The 15,126-nt window shown below is 40.8% G+C and overlaps 1 protein-coding gene across 2 annotated transcripts in view; it reads left to right on the top strand.

Annotated features, from left to right (window-relative positions):
* The window catches only part of LOC106610081 (zinc finger and SCAN domain-containing protein 2), a 482,712-nt gene that overhangs the window by 22,112 nt on the left and 445,474 nt on the right, over positions 1 to 15,126 (top strand). The gene's annotated exons all lie outside the window — the stretch shown is intronic.

Below are 15,126 nucleotides of genomic sequence, written 5' to 3'. Positions count from 1 at the left end.
ACAAACATTCAGACATAATTTACAAACGAACCATGTGTGTTTAGTGAGTCCACCAGATGAGGCAGTAGGGATGACCAGGGATGTTCTGTTGATAAGTGTGTGAATTTGACTGACTATTTTCCTGTCTTGCTAAGCATTCAAAATGTACTTTTGGGTGTCAAGGAAAATGTATGGAGTAAAAAGTGCCATTGTTGCATTTAATCACAATTTGATTTCAGCGTGCTAACTATTTGAAATAACTTCTAAGCCTATTCACAATAATATTGGGCTGAATGCTGATAGGGGAAACTTGCTGAATGAACAGGGAAAGGATAGTCAAAGCTTTTCTTTTAGGCTATTTATAGAAAAATAAGTCCTGGATGCTTTGCTGGCAATAGACAACAAGAAATCCACATGGACCAACCAATTGGATCCAGGTCTAGTTAGGTTTGCAGCGCCCAGCATTGTTAGCTCAATAACCCACAGTTTTTATTTAACGTTTATCAGGAAATATTACACAAGTATGGAAATCAGCTCTTGTGCTGCCTCTCCATAAGGCCAGGATAGTAGTTATCTTAATATCACCCCATTTCAAGCTTCCTTGTCTAGCTAAGATTCTTGAATCCTTGGTAAATGTACAACTTTGCTATTTTCTATCTGAGAAATGTATTTTGAATGTAAACCAATCAGGGTTTAGGCCTGGGCAGAGCACTATTACAGCAACCACTTTAGTTGTTAATGATCTTGTCAATGCTTCAGACACTAAAATGAAATGTGCTGCTTTGTTGTGGACCTGTCAAAAGCTTTTGATGCTGATGATCATGCCATTTTATTGAATGAGTTGATCTCGATAGGCCTGAGCTCTGACGCCTGTTCATGGTTTCATGATTATCTTAGTGACAGAACTCAGGCAATCATGATTGATCGGGTTAAGTCTGGATTTCTTGAGGTACATAAGGTGTACCACAGGAGTCGATTTTGGGACCTGTTCTCGTCACTATTTATATAAACACCATTGGGCAATCTGTTAAAAATTGTAAACTTCATCTATATGCAGGTGATACTATTGTTTATGCTATTGCCCCAACTGTTGATCTGGCTGTGTCAAAACTATAGTCAAACTTTGTAGCTATGCAGGAATCCCTTGCTGATTTTAAAACGTGTGCTTAATATGGGCAAATACAGTGCATTTAGAAAGTATTCAGACCCCTTGACTTTTTCCACATTTTGTTACGTTACAGCCTTATTCTAAAATGGATTAAATAAAACATTCCTCAGCAATCTACACACAATAATGACGAAGTGAAAACAGGTATTTGGACATTTTTGTTAATTTATTACAAATAAAAAAACATACCTTATTTACATAAGTATTCAGACCCTTTCCTATGGGACTAGAAATTGAGCTCAGATAAATCCTGTTTCCATTGATCATCCTTGATGTTTCTGCAAAGGCACCTAAAGACTCTCAGACCATGAGAAACAAGATGGTCTCTGGTCTGATGAAACCAAGATTGAACTCTTTAGCCTGAATACCAAGTGTCACATCTGGAGGAAACCTGGCATCATCCCTACAGTGAAGCATGGTGGTGGCAGCTGCATGCTGTGGGGATGTTTTTCAGCGGCAGGGACTGGGAGACTAGTCAGGATCGAGGTAAAGATGAACGAAGCAAAGTACGGTGAGATCCTTGATAAAAGCCTGCTCCAGATGGCTCAGGACCTCAAACTGGGGTGAAGATTCACCTTCCAACAGGACAATGACCCTAAGCACACAGCCAAGACAACGCAGGAGTGGCTCGGGACAAGTCTCCGAATGTCCTTGACTGGTCCGGCCAGACCCCAGACTTGAACCCAATCAAACATCTCTGGAGAGACCTAAAAATAGCTGTGCAGTGATGCTACCCATCCAACCAGACAGAGCTTGAGAAGAATGGGAGAAATCCCCCAAATACAGGTGTGCCAAGCTTGTAGCGTTATAGTATACCCAAGAAGACTCGAGGCTGTAATTGCTGCCAAAGGTGCTTCAACAAAGTACTGAGTAAAGGGTCTGAATACTTATTGTTAGGTTTTGACCAACTATTTGTTTGCATAACCAATATAATACAACTATTTAAACCTATATAATAAAATTAGTTGTGGTGCATAACTTATGAATACTAATGCTAAACATAAGAGGTTTATATTGTATTAACATAGATTGAGCGACATATAATAGACATGACTAACTGGAGGGTTGCTGGCTAGTAGGAGTGTAGGCTGAGTAGACTCTTGACACACACACACAATGCCTGGTTGTGGGGCCGCTCAAGGACAGGTGTACGGGAGGGGCTGGTAGAATGGAAGATAGCTGTAGCATAAAAACAGGCACTGTCCTTGAGTGTCTGACTCTCGGTTACACACACGAAGATAAGCTAGAAGACAACTATGCCTGGCAGCAAAGATGCTTCTAGAGGCTGGGACCAGCCTGCACGCCAACGATAGGATGAGTACGTTTAAACCACGCTCATCCTCCCTCTGACAGGCCAGCAGTGAGCTGGAACTATCTCTGTCAGAGTATTTAATGAAGAACTTATGATGTCATTTTCAGTTCTCTGTTTGCCCTGCGAGGTGTTACAGTGAACCCGTATATACGAAGATTGCATTTACCATTTATTCTGCTTGACTAATTCTATTAATAAACAGCTGAAAATATATTCAGTAGCCTAGTGTTAAATTTTGTTCTGATACCAGAATTGAATTGACGCAGCCTTAACATTATGTAAATGTAATATTTGTTTTTTATTTTTAATAAATTAGCAAAATGTTCTAAACCTATTTTTACTTATGGGGTATTGTATGTAGATTGATGAGGGGATTTTTATTTTATTTTATACATTTTAGAATAAGGCTGTAACCTAACAAAATGTGGAAAAAGGCATATCGTCTGATATATACCTTAGACACACTTTAAAACAAACTTCCTATTGATTTTATTTATTTTTTAACAGTTTTTATGTATGAACCAGCGTAGATTTTAGAACCTCATATCCATCGCCCCGTTTGACCTTGAGACTTGATACTTTGTATGTAGGTGTCTTTCCTGATGCTGAACAAATTTGCCTCAAGGATCCATAAGATCTGTCAGGATAGATTTTCTTCCATCTTGGACATTTTCGAAAACGTCTTCTCATGAACCATAACCATAAATTTGATATGTAGGGCCCATCCCTTAACTTAGTTTAAGAAAAGATAAAGGATTTGTTAAGAAATGGCTGAATTATTAATAAATCAGGAAATCAGATTTTACATGTCTTTTTAAATTATTTGTTAATCTACTCCACAATAGTTTATCAACTTTAAACTTTTTATCATGATGAACCATGTTAAGTTTGGCATTTATAATTTTTTACAATAACGCTAATGCCTAAAATAATCATAAAAAATATTCTCATGGACTAAAAGCCAGATTCACTCCAAATTTGGTTCTTATAGAGTTTGAGAAAATGTTGACGCATTCAAGGATAGCCACACTATACCAGTAGATGCACATCTGCTAATCTGATTTTACGTGTATGTAAATCCACTCCACAGTGGCCTAATAACTTGACTTGTAATCACTATCATGGACGTCCCTAAGATAAACCATACTGAACTTGGTATTGATATTTTTTTTAAACTAGGAAAATATTACCAAATCTTTATATATGTAATGCTAATGCTCAATATTCCTACCATTACTTTATTTCAACATAGGATAGCAGCCTACAAAATAAATAACCATCTAGATGTCACCGTGATAGATGCATACATACAGTCCAGTGGGGGCTCCTCAGGGGAGGACCGTCCTACTCAGTCAATTTCATAAAAAATAGGGAAACATTTAAAAAGTTGTCCTTTTTAGATAAAACTATGCTAAATATATTAACGTCACCAAATAACTGATTAAAACACACTGTTTTGCAGTGAAGGTCAACGCTAACCTCAACAGCACACTCTGGGGTAGCACCATGGTGTAGCCGGAGGACAGCTATTTTTCGCCCTCTGGGTGCATTGACTTCAATACAAAACCTTGGAGGCTCATGGTTCTCACCCCTTTCCATAGACTTACACAGTAATTATGACGACTTCCGGAGGACGTCCTCCAACCTATCAGAGCTTTTGCAGGATGAACTGACATGCTGTCGACCCAATCAAAGGATCAGAGAATGAATCTAGTACTGAAAGCATAAGCTACAGCTAGCTAGCGCTGCAGTGCATAAAATGTGGTGAGTAGTTGACTCAAAGACAATAGTTGAACAGTTTTGAACAAATAAATCTCTTAAATTAAGGAGAAGCAGTAGAGCGAGAGCTGGCTATATTTCGTTCTCTTTTTTTTCACTTTCACTAACTTAACTAGCTAATGCAGCTAGCTAATTTAGCCTACTCAAACAGAGAAGAATGCTATTATGTTAGCTAGCTGGCTAAGGCTATCCAACAGAACTCTTCCAAGTCAAGGTAAGCTTCGGTTTAAGTAATTTATTGCCACGCGGCCCGCCGGTGAAACTGCTAAACTGCTTACTGTACTGTGTGATTGTTGCGGTTTACTAACGCGTTCGTTCTAGTAGCTACAGTGGGGAGAACAAGTATTTGATACACTGCCGATTTTGCAGGTTTTCCTACTTACAAAGCATGTAGAGGTCTGTAATTTGTATCATAGGTACACTTCAACTGTGAGAGACGGAATCTAAAACAAAAATCCAGAAAATCACATTGTATGATTTTTAAGTAATTAATTTGCATTTTATTGCATGACATAAGTATTTGATTACCTACCAACCAGTAAGAATTCCTGCTCTCACAGACCTGTTAGTTTTTCTTTAAGAAGCCCTCCTGTTCTCCACTCATTACCTGTATTAACTGCACCTGTTTGAACTCGTTATCTGTATAAAATACACCTGTCCACACACTCAATCAAACAGACTCCAACCTCTCCACAATGGCCAAGACCAGAGAGCTGTGTAATGACATCAGGGATAAAATTGTAGACCTGCACAAGGCTGGGATGGGCTACAGGACAATAGGCAAGCAGCTTGGTGAGAAGGCAACAACTGTTGGCGCAATTATTAGAAAATGGAAGAAGTTCAAGATGACGGTCAATCACACTCGGTCTGGGGCTCCATGCAAGATCTCACCTCGTGGGGCATCAATGATCATGAGGAAGGTGAGGGATCAAACCAGAACTACACGGCAGGACCTGGTCAATGACCTGAAGAGAGCTGGGACCACAGTCTCAAAGAAAACCATTAGTAACACACTACGCCGTCATGGATTAAAATCCTGCAGCGCACGCAAGGTCCCCCTGCTCAAGCCAGCGCATGTCCAGGCCCGTCTGAAGTTTACCAATGACCATCTGGATGATCCAGAGGAGAAGGTCATGTGGTCTGATGAGACAAAAATAGAGCTTTTTGTTTTAAACTCCACTCACCGTGTTTGGAGGAAGAAGAAGGATGAGTACAACCCCAAGAACACCATCCCAACCGTGAAGCATGGAGGTGGAAACATCATTCTTTGGGGATGCTTTTCTGCAAAGGGGACAGGACGACTGCACCGTATTGAGGGGAGGATGGATGGGGCCATGTATCGCGAGATCTTGGCCAACAACCTCCTTCCCTCAGTAAGAGCATTGAAGATGGGTCGTGGCTGGGTCTTCCAGCATGACAACGACCCGAAACACACAGCCAGGGCAACTAAGGAGTGGCTCCGTAAGAAGCATCTCAAGGTCCTGGAGTGGCCTAGCCAGTCTCCAGACCTGAACCCAATAGAAAATCTTTGGAGGGAGCTGAAAGTCCGTATTGCACTGAAGTCCACAAGTGAAGGGAAAAGGTGAGAGGAGGAGAGCGTGTAGATGTGAGAAGGAATAATACAACAACCAAAATGATTATGCTGTTTGTATGTGGCTGCTATGAAGGTGAACTGTGTGTGCAGGTGATCAGGGGTGTAATCATTCTGCCGATGTTGTTGAAAAACATTTCTTAAACAGAACGAAACGGGGATAAACCTACCTGAATTTGTCCAATAGAAACTCTCGTTTGCAACTGTTTGGACTAATGAAGAAAAGAAAAAAAATTGTTGGACTAATGATTACACCCTAGATCAGCTAGATGCAGGCAAGAGTGTGCAAGGTGGTATTGAATGTGGCACTGTGTCACCTTGATTACTCCAATTTGTCTCTCGACCTGTGCACCAATATTAAAGTTTTATTCGTAGGCTAGGTTGTAACAACCTCCATGATGGGTATAGGCATAATTTCTAGTTTCATGTAGTAGCCTAAACCTATCGATGTTAGATTGAGCTTGGTGAATGGAAGATGAATGACAGTCATCCAATATGCTGTAATAGAAATAAGGCCATGGTCCTAAAAAAAAATTGTCCTCCCTAATCTTAAACGGCAGCGAACTGCAACAACACCGGGACACAATGCCCTTCTCTCCTGCTTGACAAGCACTACTGTCCGGGAAGTAGCTACCTAGTAGTACATGCATACAACGCATGAAGCAACAGTACACCCATCAATCGTCAGTTTTATAACTTAACATTTAAAAATGATTTATGTAAAACTAACAGTGAAATACAACTCATTCCCTGGCTTCAAAACAGAAGACCAAACTCTCGCGGTACAGTAGCTCATTGTATGGTAGTTGCATGGTAAGAAACAGAAGAAGAAAAAAACTACTCAATCAAAGCTCAGGCTTTGCTGAGATAGAATGCACTTGGCTATCTTTGTGTGATCTGTACTGATAGTATAAATATGCTGAGGGGAAAGTACCTCAGAGCTGCTGACTAACTTGTACTGTGAAGTGCTGTTTGTCTGTAATCTCTTCGCTGGCGTGAATAAACAAATTAATTTAAGCTTGACTTTGTCGTGGAAATTACCACTAAGGACCACAATCTCAACACACCCACTCGCCCATACTCCAGTCGCCATATTGGGATGCAGCTATCCCCTTCTTCCTTTTTCACCCATCTACACACAGTACCCCATAATGACAAAGTGAAAACATGTTTTTAGAAATGTTTGCAAATTTATTGAAAATGAAATACACAATCTAACTTGTATGTATTCACACCCCTGAGTCAATACTTTGTAGCAGCACCTTCGGCAGCAATTACAGCTCTGAGTCTTTCTGGGTAAGCCTGTAAGAGCTTTTCACACCTGTATTGTTCAACATTTGTCCATTTGTTATTTTCAAAATTCTTCAAGTTCTGTGAAATTGGTTGTTGATCATTGCTAGACAACCATTTTCAGGTCTTGCCGTAGATTTAAGTCAAAACTGTAACTCGGCCACTCAGGAACATTCACTGTTATCTTGTTCAGCAACTCCGGTGTAGGTTTGGCCTTGTTTTTTAAGTTATTGACCTGCTGAAAGGTGAATTCATCTCCCAGTGTCTGGTGAAAAGCAGTCTGAACCAGGTTTTCATCTAGGATTTTGCCTGTGCTTATCTCCATTCTGTTTCTTTTTTATCCTGAAAAACTCCCCAGTCCTTAGCGATTACAAGCATACCTATAATATGATGTAGCCACCACTATGCTTGAAAATGTGGAGAGTTGTACTCAGTGACGTATTGTGTTTGATTTGCCCCAATCATAACACTTTGTATTCAGGACAAAACTCTACTTAAGTTTTCCAAAAAGCACCTGGATGATCATCAAGACTTTTGGAATAATGTTCTATGGGCAGATGATTCAAAAGTATTACTTTTTGGACTAAATAGGTCCCATTATGCCTTGCGAAAACCAAACACTGCATTCCACAGTAAGAACCTCATACCAACAGTCAAGCATGGTGATGGAAGTGTGATGGTTTGGGGATACTTTGCTGCCTCAGAACCTGGACAACTTGCTATAATAGAAGGAACCATGAATTCTGCTCTGTATCAGAGAATTCTACAGAAGAATGTCAGGGCATCTGTCTGTGAGCTGAAGAGCAGCTGAGTCATGCAGCAAGACAATGATCCAAAACACACAATCAAGTCTACATGAAAATGGTTAAAAAGCAACAAATGTGAAGTTTTGGAATGGCCAAGTCAAAGTCCAGACCTAATCCCAATTGAGATGTTGAGGCAGAACTTGAACCGAGCAGTTCATGCTTGAAAACCCACAAATGTCGCTGAGTTACTGCAGTTCTACATGCAAGAATGGGACAACATTCCTCTACAGCGACATGAGAGACTGATCAACAACTACAGGAAGCGTTTGATTGGAGTCTTTGCAGCTAAAGGTGCCACAACCAGTTATTGAGTGTAAGGGGGCAATTACATTTTTACACAAAAGCATTGTATAACTTTGCTTCTACACCTGCATTGCTTGCTGTTTGGGGTTTTAGGCTGGGTTTCTGTACAGCACTTTCAGATATCAGCTGATGTAAGAAGTGCTATATAAATAAATTTGATTTGAAATACAGTTGAAGTCAGAAGTTTACATACACCTTAGCCAAATACATTTAAACTCAGTTTTTCACAATTCCTGACATTTAATCCTAGTAAAAATTCCCTGTTTTAGGTCAGTTAGGATCACCACTTTATTTTAAGAATGTGAAATGTCAGAATAATAGTAGAGAGAATGATTTATTATAGCTTTTATTTATTTCATCACATTCCCAGTGGGTCAGAAATTTACATACACTCAATTAGTATTTGGTAGCATTGGCTTTAAATTGTTTAACTTGGGTCAGACGTTTTGGGTAGCCTTCCACAAGCTTCCCACAATAAGTTGGGTAAATTTTGGCCCTTTCCTCCTGGCAGAGCTGGTGTAACTGAGTCAGGTTTGTAGGCCTCCCTACTCGCACACGCTTTTTCAGTTCTGCCCACAACTCTTCTATAGAATTGAGGTCAGGGCTTTGTGATGGCCACTCCAATACCTTGACTTTGTTGTCCTTAAGCCATTTTGCCACAACTTTGGAAGTATGCTTGGGGTCATTGTCCATTTGGAAGACCCATTTGCGACCAAGCTTTAACTTCCTGACTGATGTCTTGAGATGTTGCTTCAATATATCCACATAATTTTCCTGCCTCATGATGCCATCTATTTTTATGAAGTGCACCAGTTCCTCCTGCAGCAAAGCACCCCCACAACATGATGCTGCCACCCCCGTGCTTCACGGTTGGGATGGTGTTCTTTGGCTTGCAAGCCTCCCCCTTTTTCCTCCAAACATAACGATGGTCATTATGGTCAAACAGTTCTATTTTTTTTCATCGGACCAGAGGACATTTCTCCAAAAAGTACAATCTTTGTCCCCGTGTGCAGTTGCAAAGCGTAGTCTGTCTTTTTTATAGCGGTTTTGGAGCAGTAGCTTCTTCCTTGCTGAGCGGCCTTTCAGGTTATGTCAATATAGGACTCATTTTACTGTGGATATAGATACTTTTGTACCCGTTTCCTCCAGCATCTTCACAAGGTCCTTTGCTGCTGTTCTGGGATTGATTTGTACTTTTCGCACCAAAGTACGTTCATCTCTAGGAGACAGAACACGTCTCCTTCCTGAGCAGTATGACGGCTGTGTGGTCCCATGGTGTTTATACTTGCGTACTATTGTTTGTACAGATGAACGTGGTACCTTCAGGCATTTGGAAATTGCTCCCAATGATGAACCAGACATGAGGTCTTGGCTGAATTCTTTGGATTTTCCCATGATGTCAAGCAAAGAGGCACTGAGTTTGAAGGTAGGCCTTGAAATACATCCACAGGTACACCCCCAATTGCCTCAAATGATGTCAATTAGCCTATCAGAAGCTCCTAAAGCCATGACATCATTTTCTGGAATTTTCCTAGCTGTTTAAAGGCACAGTCAACTTAGTGCATGTAAATGTCTGACCCACTGGAATTGTGATACAGTAAAATATAAGTGAAGTAATCTGAAAACAGTTTTTGGAAAAATTACTTGTGTCATGCACAAAGCAGATGTCCTAACCGACTTGCCAAACTATAGTTTGTTAACAAGAAATTTGTGGAGTGGTTGAAACACTTAGTTTGGAGTCATTAAAACTTGTTTATGTAAACCTCCGACTTCAACTGTACCCCTCATTGACCCTTTAACATGTCATTTGAAAATGGCTTGTAAATACCTTTTTAGAGAGACAGTAAACCTAGGGTAGGACCTGGGGTGCAACTTTAACTGGGGACCCCCCACATTCTGACATTGCATTTTTGTCCTCCCCCGTTTTATAATCGCACTGTGATACAAAACGCAGCATCAGTGTGTTTTAGGACCATGTGGACACATCAGAGCGGTCGTGCAGAATGTTTTCCGGTTGCAGCCGGCTAGATTTAGGGTGCACGGACACCACAGAGCATGCGGACAGGCTGTGAGAAGGCATTGCTTATAGGACCAGGATGGGAGAGTTGATCAGAGGCAGCTGCTGTCTGTGTTGCGCTTTTTCTCAGTTGTAAAAGCAAGCAGAGCAGAAACTTCGCTACTCTTTAGTTGACTGATCTAGCTGGCAATGTATGCTGTTTGACAGTGGGACAGGGGCGGAAATTTTCCCATCCTGGGAAAAATATGATTTGTCCCCCCCAATATATCACTGAAACATAACTATGTAATTTAAATAATATTAATAATACGCAATGAAAGCAATTGTGCTGATTATAGACACTTAATAGCTCGTTTTTAAGTTTCAAAAGATTGCGAACCCCCCACCCTTTGCCTCACAATGGTTTGATCCACTGCCAGTTCCTTAGCTTGCGAGGTAACGTAGAGGTCGTATCTACTGTCTGAAAGGCACTCAATGCACGTAACTGACGTGAGGTTAATCCAGTCAATCGCGCACACACACTAGCTGAATATGCAGAGCTAGCGCGCAAATATTAACTATTAAGCTAGGTAGTACCTATTCCATTTATGTGGCGTCGTCAAAGATGGAATCTTTGCTATCGTCAATATATTCCAAGATCAGCATGCATGTAAGTTAGTGCTTCAAAGTCCCTGTGATAAGGTTAGCGATAAACTGAACAGAACTACACTCTCTTCTACCATTGTTTTAAATATATTTAATGGTCTTGTTGCAAAAGCTAAATTGTCGCAAGGGAACTTTTATTTATATATTTTATTTCACCTTTATTTAACCCGGGTAGCAAAGATTATAGCAAACACCACTGAATTGGTGTTCGCTAGCTTTGCAAATTCAGCTATTGTTAGAAGCCAGCCAATATGAAACAAACGATTAAAATTACAAAAGGTTGCAGCATATGTTGTGTAAATTGTGAACTCATACAGCTGTCAACTCTTGTCACTGCAATCCGTTTCACATTTGCTAGCTACCTTTTAGATCGAAGCCCATATAGAATGATAGAAGATAAGATGATAGAAGCCCATCTCCTACTGTAAATAACCTGTGTGTAGCCAACCAGGTAGAAAAATGGCAGAAAAATGGCAGAAAAAAGTCGGACATCAGAGTATTTTTCAGTATACCAAAACGCAAAGTAAGAACCCTAGTAGCGTAATATCTCAAAGACTAGTTGATAAAATGTTCATAAGAAAGAAATGAAATTCTAATGGAAATGTTTCACAATGATGTCATTAGGCAGAGCAGGCAACAGATGGCACACAGACAGCAGAGTTGGGGACAGATATGCAGGGACAGACTGGCAGAGACAGGGAGTCTCAGGTAAGTTTGTTGAGTCTTTGTTTGGCAACATTATGAAAGGTTCTCCATTTTTTTGACTTGTAAAATAGGAACATAATTGGAAAATGCCATGGATACCCCCACTCTCAACTTAAACTGGTGACTGAACTAAGATTTGTTAAAGGCAATGGTATTGCTGTTGTGATTAGTTGTGTAGTTTTGGGTACCGATAGTTAGGAGTACGGCAAACACCTTATTTCTTTGGTTCCTCAATATACATTTACCATATTAAACTTAGGCTATGTGTTACAGCACTACTTTTGGTGTCCCCCTCAGGAATTGCTCTTGAGAAAATGTAATGTAATTGTTCCCTCCAAAGTTGATATCAGATTTTCGCCCCTGCAGTGGGAAAGTATTTACTCCGAGTGCTGAGCTAGTAATGTAACTGACATGTTACGTTAGCCAACGTTCCATCCCCACTCGACTGAAATAAATGAACTACTAGCACCTAGTTAGCTAGCTAGTAGCCAGTTCAGCTCTAGCTAGCCTCTACAGTAGCTATCTGTCAGGTAGCAGTATTTAACGGCTGTTGTGTCTATGGAAATGTTTTGAAGCAGTTGTTTTGTCCCATTTCAAAATAAGTAAATTTGATGTACCATTGTACCATAAGCTAGAGCTAGCCAAAAGTTGGCTAACGTTAGTTAGCTAGCTCACTAACTTTAGCTATTATTTTTGCCTCAATCACACTAGACCTGAATCACATGATGAAACCAGCGGCCAAATGATTAAAGACCGATCTATTCTGATGTTTCTTCAGTGTAATGTGTTTTTATTAGTCAGTATAACAATGTAACTTTATTGATCTGTCAGTTTCCCTAACTAATTCCCTACTTTTCACACTGACACAGTATAAACAGCTCTACAGGCTTCACTGTCATGGTGCACAGTCAGTACACAACACTATGCTCATCATGTCTCTTAGCAGGATAAGTTGGTGACAGGCGTCCCAGCAGGGTCAGACAACCAGGAAAGACCAGTCTACAGAGCTCCAGTGACTTTTGTAGTATATTATAACAACCAGTGAATGGGTACAAAGTTACATCTTGAGTTGATGGGTAGGCTACAGTTTGGGAATAATGGTAATTTCAATTATTGAACCATTGATTCTTTTCTTGGATGTATAAATGCACACCAAGGTAATTCTCTTTCATGCCACATCTGAACAGGATCAAATGGTGACAGCGGTCTCAGCAGGGTCAGAGAGCCAGTGAAGACCAGTCTGATGGTACTAAGGTGAACTTTTGCTGATGCAACACTATTCTCTCTGTGCAGAAAACACTAGACAAGCCAGAAGCTTCAAAGATTGAAACTATACTGAACAAAAATATAAACGCAACATGTAAAGTCTTGGTTTCATGAGCTGAAATAAAAGATCCCAGAAATGTTCCATACGCACAAAAAGTGTATTTCTCTCAAATGTTGTGCACAAATGTGTTTACATCCCTATTAGTGAGCATTTCTCCTTTGGCAATAATCCATCCACCTGACAGGTGTGGCATATCAAGAAGCTGATTAAACCGCATGATCATTACACAGGTAAACCTTGTGCTGGTGGCAATAAAAAGCCACTCTAAAATGTGCAGTTTTGTCACAACACAATGCCACAGATGTCTCAAGTTTTAATTTTTTAGGGAGCGTGCAATTGGCATGCTGACTGCAGGAATGCCCACCAGAGCTGTTCAAATCTAATCAAATGTAATTTGTCACATGCGCCAAATACCACAGGTGTAGACCTTTCCTTGAAGTACTTACTTACAAACCCTTAACCAACAATGCAGTTCAAGAAATAGAGCTAAGAAAAGGCTACTGAGGCTATATACAGGGGGTCACGGTACCGTGTCAATGTGCGGGGGTACAGGTTAGTCGAGGTAATTTGTACATGTAGATAGGGGTAAAGTGACTATGCACTATGCCAGGTCTCTGACCTCCTCCCGACAGGCTGTCTCATTCTTGTCGGTGATCAGGCCTAGTGTTGTGTCGTCAGCAAACTTAATGAGGGTGTTGGAGTCGTGCTTGGCGACGCAGTTATGGGTGAACAGGGAATACAGGAGGGGACTAAGCACACACCCCTGTGGGGCCCCCATGTTGAGGATCAGTGTGGCAGATGTGTTGTTGCCTACCCTTACCACCTGGGGGCGGCCTGTCAGGAAGTCCAGGATCTAGTTGCAGAGGGAGGTGTTTAGTCCCAGGGTCCTTAGCTTAGTGATGAGCTTTGTGGGCGCTATGGTGTTGAACGCTAAGCTATAGTCAATGAACAGCATTCTTACATAGGTGATCCTTTTGTCCAGGTGGAAGGCAGTGTGGAATGCGTTTGAGATAGCTTCATCTGTGGGTGGCTGGAGTCTTTGACAATTTGACACCGCCTGGTATAAAGGTCCTGGATGTACTGGGCCGTTCGCACTACCTTCTGTAGTGCCTTGCAGTCGGAGGCTGAGCAGTTGCCATACCAGGCAATGATGCAATCAGTCAGGATGCTCTCAATGGTGCAGCTGTAGAACCTTTTGAGGATCTGAGGACTCATGCCAAATCTTCTCAGTCTCCTGAGGGGGAATAGGTTTCGTCGTGCCCTCTTCACAACTGTCTTGGTGTGCTTGGACCATGTTAGTTTGTTGGTGATGTGGACACCAAGGAACTTGAAGCTCTCAACCTGCTCCACTGCAGTAGAGGTCGACCGATTAATCAGCATGGCCGATTTAATTAGGGCCGATTTCAAGTTTTCATAACAATTGGTAATTGGACTTTTTGGATGCCGATTATGGCCGATTACATTGCAATCCACGAGGAGACTGTGTGGCAGGCTGATCACCTGTTACGCAAGTGCAGCATCCAAAGGACCTGTGGCTGCAAGGAGCCAAGGTAAGTTGCTAGCTAGCATTAAACTTATCTTATAAAAAACAAATCTTAACATAATCACTAGTTAACTACACATGGTTGATGATATTACTAGGTTAACTAGCTTATCCTGCATTGCATATAATCAATGCGGTGCCTGGTAATTTATCATCGAATCACAGCTTACTTCAACTTTGCCATGATGATTTAACAAAAGCGCATTTGCAAAAAAAGCACAATCGCAGCACAAATGTACCTAACCATAAACATCAATGCCTTAAAATCAATACACAGAAGTATATATATTTTTTACATGCATATTTAGTTAAAAGAAATGCATGTTAGCAGGCAATATTAACTAGAGAAATTGTCACTTCTCTTGCATTCAGTGCAAGCAGAGTCAGGATATATACAGCAGTTTGGGCCACCTGGCTCGTTGCGAACTGTGTGAAGACCATTTCTTCCAACAAAGACCGTAATTCATTTGCCAGAATTTTACATAATTATGACATAACATTGAAGGTTGTGCAATGTAACAGCAATATTTAGACTTTGGGTTGCCACCCGTTAGATAAAATACGGAACGGTTCTGTATTTCAATGGAAAAATAGATGTTTTGTTTTCTAAATGCTAGTTTCCGGATTTGACCATATAAATGACCAAAGGCTCGTATTTCTG

Source organism: Salmo salar, chromosome ssa08 (assembly GCF_905237065.1).
Source record: "Salmo salar chromosome ssa08, Ssal_v3.1, whole genome shotgun sequence".
NCBI classification, from domain to species: Eukaryota; Metazoa; Chordata; class Actinopteri; order Salmoniformes; family Salmonidae; genus Salmo; species Salmo salar.
This window is presented reverse-complemented; position numbering and strand designations above follow the sequence as displayed.